Here is a 7,569-nt window from a genome sequence, read left to right on the forward strand (position 1 = left end):
CGACGAAGTGACGTTAAATGCAGGATCTATCCTCAGAAAATGCAAGCTTGACCCACTTCGGCTTTTGTGCTGAGCTGGGACCGTGCATGCTGCATTGTTCATGCAGGCCGTAGTGGAAACAAAAGAGCCCCTCCTCCCCCTCACCGGAGAACACGAACGCTGACGCCGCGTTCGGTTATGTCGGCCGAGCGCTGAGTCATTGTATTTGTTGTCCCCATCCGTGTCGTTGTAAAGTTAACCGCTTGGGGCGTCACGGTCCGTCCTCCTCCCAAATCGCAATCTACGCCACATGCTTCATGCTTCATGCGAGCCGCTCTATACTCCGCGACAACTTTTCTTGGCAATGCAGTGGAAGGTACAGGCCCGCGTCCCCTCTCCCATTTTGAGTGTACAGGCTCTCCTCCTCTCCCCGGAGCCTGTGTACACTCAAAATGGGAGAGGGGACGCGGGCCTGTACCTTCCACTGCATTGCCAAGGAAAGTTGTCGCGGAGTATAGTCTCAACACTACCCCGTATTCTAGTACACTGTAGCATAATGTGCGAGTGAATAAAAAAATCAAGCAAATCATTATCATAAAGCATCTTGAAAAGACATGCAAAGGAACAAACTAACGAATTCTGACTCATGCAAAAATGTCTAAATCCGAAATATCCCCTTTCCAATCAAATCACAATAAAAAAAAATAAAAAAAATTGCTTTGGCCTTGCTAATTTTGCCCATTTTTTTTTTCTTTGCAATTCCTTAAGCCAAGTGATTTTTTTTTTTTTTTAATGTTGTTATTTAGTTGGCTAACTGTGGAGGTTAGGGCCCCACGACCCAATAAGAGGGCTGGAGCGGAGCACGTGACTCGATTTGTGTCGCCATGCCAAATGTGAGGCGCAAGGCCCAAAGGAAGCGGCTGTTGTCTGCTATCCAAGAGTCGTCTGCTCCAAAACCAACACACTTTGGATGAACGTCTACCGCAGCAACATATCCGACTGCTAGAGTAGCGAGCACTTCGGGAACAGTTTATGAGACAACCATATGCTCAATTTAGGCGCGAATCTGTGACGGGTGCTAATGCCAGGGCACAGTGTGATGTTTTGAACAGAAACGGCCTCTTCCACAGCTGCGATCGCCAACGGCCATGGCGCAACAAGGCGAAAAAAGGCTCGAGGTACACCTAAGCACTTCTTATGGGTTGTGAATGCGAAAGCATGCACGTCGCTCTTCCGCTCTCTTCTTTCGTCTGCAGCGACAATCGAGTGCATGTGCTGTCCTCGGCAAGCTGACCTTGGGCGGGGAGCGGTGGAGCCGCTGCCTCGCGGACACGCAGCACCATGGGGCGGAGGTCGTTGAAACTGACGTGGAACGAATAATGGGAACCCCGTCAACGCGCACCAGCCAATGGGGCCGAAGCCGAAATCCATCAGTTTTACTCCGCTCCTTTGGGATCGGGGAAACTAGGTGCCATTTGGCTAGGCGTTTCGCATGGTTTCATAGCTGGGAACTGGCTTCCCTTGGAGACAGGATTTAAGGTGCCGTTAGGCGTAGTTTCAAAGCGGATGACGTCAGCTCGCTTTATGGGACCAGCCAATGCTTTCGCATTAAAAACCGAGCGGATACGGATGTGGTGTTGCTTGTTTGGTTTAAATATTATTCAAAATAGATTTGATTATTTATTCTTTTAACTTCTAATCTTTTCGTTATTCATCGAATCATGCGAATTCAATTGCCATTAAAAGAAAAACAAGCTTAGAACTACTTTTTGTCGCAGAGGGCTTTGTTGCTGTGGTGGTAACAAGGCCCAATTGGCCTCGATCATAAAGTGTTATCACGTGCCTTGCTCCGATGCCTTTATTCGGTCGCGGGGGCCGCAGCCTCCACAGTTCGCCAAGTTATTGTGGAACGGAGTATAGTTAGAGCAGTAAGTGTGTGTAGAACTCTGGTCCAGCTAAGAGCCGGTTCAGCTCACTGATCTCTATGAATCGCACATCCCCACTTGGATGCTGCAGCACAAATGCGGCCACCTTGGGACAAAAAAAATCTACCCTTTTGGAGTGTTGCAGAGGCTGTGTAGCAGTGTGCTGAAGACACATTTTCTGCTCGTTCGTCGTCATTCGCCGAAGAAGTTCGTTAAAACCCCACGTAAATGATGAGAATTGCCTTTGAGAACACATGAAAATTTTTACTAACATGCAGCACTGCAGAAGAAAAAGCGCAACTCGTTGAACGCATGTCTTGTCGGACTCGCAGCATGATGAAAGCTTCCTTGGCATGCCAAAGTGCTGTCTTAGTGCGTTAGCACAATTGGATACCAATCAAGAATCGACACCATGTGGATGTGTTTCGCAAGTGCAACGTGCTTGATGACGCAAGCGCCTCTGAACAGTTTTACTTTACTCTGTCGACTTTATTTGTAATTTGCGGCACTCGCGATCCAGAAACGAGCTTGATCCAGTGGCGACGGAAGAGGGGGAGCTGGGGTACGGCGGCAGCGACAGACTGCAAACAATCATATGGGACGCGTTGAAAACAAATTCTATCACGCCGTTTCTCATTTGTGCGCTCTAAAACCTATCTTGCTCCAAAGCATTGCACTATTTCTGCTGCCATGTAATTCATTCGAGTAGATTTAGAATGTAACCATGATTAATAGTGCATAATAGCAACCATGCACTTTTCCTTTATTGATAGCAACTCGCCGGAACAGCTGGACGATACAGAACTCCCTGACCGAAATATCATGCAAAGACATCTACATGTGATACACCTTCAAAACTTTGCGATTCTTAATAGGTATTCATGTGTACGGAGGCACAGAGATGCAGCACTTCTGCTTGCTAAAGCAGCTTTGATCATGCCACGAGACCGACTTGCATTCGACAAGTTGTACCTTTTTTCTGCATTGCTGCATTTTCGTAAAAATTTCAATGTGTTCTCAAAGGCAACTACAACCATTTACACAAGGTTTTGAAAAACTTCATCGAATGATGGTAAACGAGCAAAAAACATGTCTTGAGCATGCTGCCGCCCAGCCTCTGCAAAGCTCCAAAAGGTTGACTTCGGTACATGCAACATGGCCGTCCGGTGGCAGCACTTGCTCTGCAGCGACCAAGTGGGGATCTGCGATCCAGCAAATTGTCACTGAAATAAGTGATCAATACCAACTTCATTAATTGCAGTAGGTTTCGCCGAAATCTTGTTCTGCCCAAAGAGGAGGAATAGACCCTTTGCATAAGTCCTAAAAAGGCCGTGCGTGCTGCGTGAGCAATTTTCGGAGTCCTCGGTACGCCCCACCCATCGTCTTTTCTCCTGCTACCACGCGACACACGCGATCAGGCGCAGGTTACAAAGGCAACAACGCTGAAGCGACGGAGTCGAACCGCCAGACGAGCAACAATCGCACAGAAATGAGGGAGAGGGTGTCGCATTGGCCAGACTGTGAGGCTGCCCCTTTCTCATCCTCTCCTTTGCACCAGCTCCGTCGTCTGCTAGACCAATGTTTTGTCAAACCTAGTCAAATCCTGCCACGGCTGCGGTGCAAAATAAGTAGATTCGGTGACACTGCGAGACGTGAAGGTCTGTCAAAGTCTGCCCAATGGCACAACTCAGACAAGAGTCAACCTAGGTACCACAAGGAGCACAAATACGGCACACTGCCAACAATGTTTCGGCAGATGGCCAGGATGGCGGATGGCTGCGCCGGCTGCTGCTGGTGGTAGCTGCTGCAACTCATGCACAGTCGCGGAGATGGAACGAGAAAGTGCGTGATCAATACCAAGGGTTCCCAAAATCCCCTGCCGTCGCGGAGGTGTATGTATTGCAAAATGTTTATTGGAACTGTCTGCAATGACCTTTACTGTCTTTGCCATAGATGCAACCTGTGACAATAACAATGTTAGACGAGAACGGAACACTTTCACACACTGTATTCTGAGCACAGTACAGGACATTTTGACGTCATGCAGTTGATACTCAGCAGCAAAACGGCTGTAATAAAAGCAAGCAGAACATATCGAACATTATGACCTCCATTGAGCTACAAGCAAGTTCTACATACACAGCTGTAGTTCTAACGTGACAGAGACACACAGTAGCAGCAGCATGGAATCACCTTGGCTTTGGGCCCAGGCTTGTTTGAGCACCTTGCAGCTTCATCATATGGGAAATGCCTTGCTCAGTTGTGTGCGAGAGCTGGACAAAGTGCAAGATAAACCGTGATGGAACAAAAATTCTTTTAAGCCTACATCATGTACCCTGTTGATTGGTTAGCAATAGTTTGATAATTAACGAAGTAAAGCAGCCCACATAGTGAAAGAGTGAATGGATAAATAAAATGTGTACGGCATATGTACAAATAGTGACATCTGGAGACACTACACAACAAAATTGTAGTGCGAAAGCAAAACATGGTTTCCGAAAGAGCCTACATAAAGTATTTGGTCATTTGCACAAAACATATTAGTCAGATAAATATGCAGGAAACGTAGAACAAGTAACCAGAGAACTCAGTATGAATCAAATAAGTGACAAATGTTTTAAAAGAGAGATCATATTTCAGCGTCATCTAATGTTTGAAACGGATATTGCAGATGGGTGGTGCCAACTGCAATGTACTAGTTCCAACAAAGAAACTAATTTGAAGAAATTACAAAAAGGTAACATGTTTGCTCGAATGATCTATAAATTATAACCCCTCGGCAAACGTTTGTGTAGGATGAACATATAACCTAAGGGCCCCGCGTGCCGGATGGTCTAGCTATGGCACTGAGCAGACGTACGAGAGTTATGGTGTTCTTCGCTGTACAGTTACCTCTTTATTTCTTTCAGTTCCCCCCCCCTTCCCCCCCCGATGGTGTCAAAAGACTACCACTCTGTACAAGGCACTTAGTTCAGTACTAAACATCCTCATGAAATTCGCATCTCATTGTCACGAGCCGTCTGCGGCGTGCCGAAGCCAGGCATTCTGAGGATTCACACAGAACCCCGAAATGTGTAGCAGCTAGAAGCTTCTATAGGTCTCGTCACGGTGGCATTGAACCACAATAGAGCAAACTACCTAATGTCTGGAATGTCCAAGTTTTGCATCGGCGCACATCTTTAACTTCTTTCACTAGCCACTAAAGGCCGCCATTAGAATGTACAGATGATGTACAGTTAGATGATAGTTAGTGGCTAGACTGGATTTCGAAAAGGATTTGTAATGACCCAAGCACCAGGCAGACGAGAGCCCCAAACGTCGGCTACCTAGCGTGCTTTGCCTTGATGTGCTGCACCATCGCCGACTTGGAGATGAACGCACGGACGCAGTGGTCACACCTGTACGGACGCTCGTCCGTGTGAGTCCGAGAGTGGTCCAACAGGTGATGCTTGCGGGCAAAGGAGAGCGAGCACATGTTGCACTGGAACGGCTTCTCCCCGGTATGGATACGCATGTGGTCAGAGAGCTTCTGCTTGCGGATGAAGCCCCTGCCGCACACCTGGCACCGGTAAGGTTTCTCACGCGTGTGGCAGCTAATCATGTGGTCTGTCAGGCTGCTTTTGCGCGCAAAGTCGGACGGACAGAGGTTGCACACAAACGGACGATGGCTGGTGTGCGTGGTCAGGTGCCTGTCAAGGCTGTGCCTGAAGGGGGTGGAGTACTTGCACAGCCGGCACCGGAGCATGCCGCCCGCCGTGACTTCTGCGGGGCCCTCGGAAGACAACGAACGGACCCAGTCGCCCGCTGTCCCGGAAGAAAAGTGCAGTTGAATTAAGCACACGAGTTACAAAAATGGTATGCCTGCTTACGGTAAAGCAGCGAGCATGCACCTCTGTTGTAAAAAGTGCCCACTCCCTTCTCTTGACTGTCGCAGAAAGAAAGAAAACTGAGCCAAGGCACACAAGTTAAAAGGATAGCACGTCCGCTTACCATATAACACTTAGAGCATGAGCGCATGCTACAATAAGTGCCCACCGCTACTTGTGACTGTCTCAGAAAAGTTTGCCAAGGCACACAAGTTAGAAGGCTAGCATGTCTGCTTACTGTATAACAAATAGAATTCCGTGTTTTCTGATAAACCCGGAAAACTCCGAAAAACACTCTCCGGTCAAATTTTCGTCAATTTGTATTTATCCAAAAAACAATATCGAGGTCATGATGGCAAAATTAAAATAAAAGACGGTATTTTATGATGTAAGCTCTTCAGGGCACAGGGTTAGTTGTTCCTAAGGAGTTGCCACATCAGTTGTTTTCTTGTTCCTCTTTTAATCTAGGATTATTAAAAAAAAAGGGAGTTTCCTATTTATCTCATCAGGGTTCGTTCAGTACAACTTATAATTACAACGGGTCACCAAACTACTGAACAAGGACAAAAGCACTGTCCGATTACCAGTTTGGGCAATACTAATGAGTTCCTTAGATAGAGGAGGAGCTGTGTTTTTATAAGAGGGAAAGATATGAAACCAGTAGACTTCACAAGAAGGGTAGAGCAGCTGAGGCATTTATGCTTCCCAACGACTATGTCCAGGAGATTAGCTATTTCAAAGTACCGACGTTTATTAAAGTAACACTCGTTAGCAAGATTTGTCGTGATGCAGTTAGTACTGTCAATCGCAAGGGTGCCAATGCCGAATGCAGCTGCAGAAATATCTTTCGATACCGGAGTGTTTTCCTAAATTTAAGGTATGTTTTTATCCGAACGTTCATTTCTATAATGAATTTTGAAATACTGGGACACAATAAAAGTAAACTCCGAATTTCGAATAACTTGGAATATAATAAAAATAAACTCCGATAAACCCCAAATTCCCAGTGAAAAATAAACTCTGAAAACGTGGAACCCTACAGATAGAATGTGTGCCCCTGCTCCAATAAGTGCCCACCCCCACTTCTGACTCTGTATTAGAAAAGTTAAGCCAAGGCACACAAGTTACAAGCATAGCAGGTCTGCTTACTGTAAAACACAGAGCATTACGTGCTTACGCTTGTGCAAAGCGGTAAAGCTTGTATGACATTACCTGCACGAGAAGGGTTTGAAAAGAGCAGCACAGCCGCTCTAAAATTGAGGGGTTCGGACAGACCCCTGCATTGCTCCTATACCATACTGCCAGAACGAACGAGGACCGAGCCTCTTCTGCTTTTTTGCCCTCGGATCTAAGAAGTGCACATCTCCACTTCCTTTTGTGACCATCTCCAACACTCCGGTGGGGCAGGTAACAGCTATTGGAGAGTGTCACCAAGCCAGGCGCGGCCTGGCAGTGAAAGCATGAAGCAGACCCAGCAGCTAAAGATACGTATGAAGCTAGGATTGCACATTACAGCCCTCATAAAAGTGCTAAGAACAGGGAGTACCAAAAATATGGTTCTTAATAATTTGACAAGTGGCAGAATTGTGACAAGACACAAAGAAAGGAGACTTTCACATGTCAAAAGCACATCTTAGCAACTGGCAATGTTTTTTTTTTTTTAATCCCTTAATTTATGAATGTGCAGATTTTTATATTTTTTACACTGGTGTAAATTTAGCTTCCAGATTGCTCATTCAAATATATAAAAACAACCCCTCTACTCATAAGTACTACAGCCATTCAGGCTACCAGCCTCA

This window comes from Ixodes scapularis, unplaced genomic scaffold (assembly GCF_016920785.2).
Source record: "Ixodes scapularis isolate PalLabHiFi unplaced genomic scaffold, ASM1692078v2 PGA_scaffold10__122_contigs__length_95168666, whole genome shotgun sequence".
In the NCBI taxonomy this organism is placed as follows: Eukaryota; Metazoa; Arthropoda; class Arachnida; order Ixodida; family Ixodidae; genus Ixodes; species Ixodes scapularis.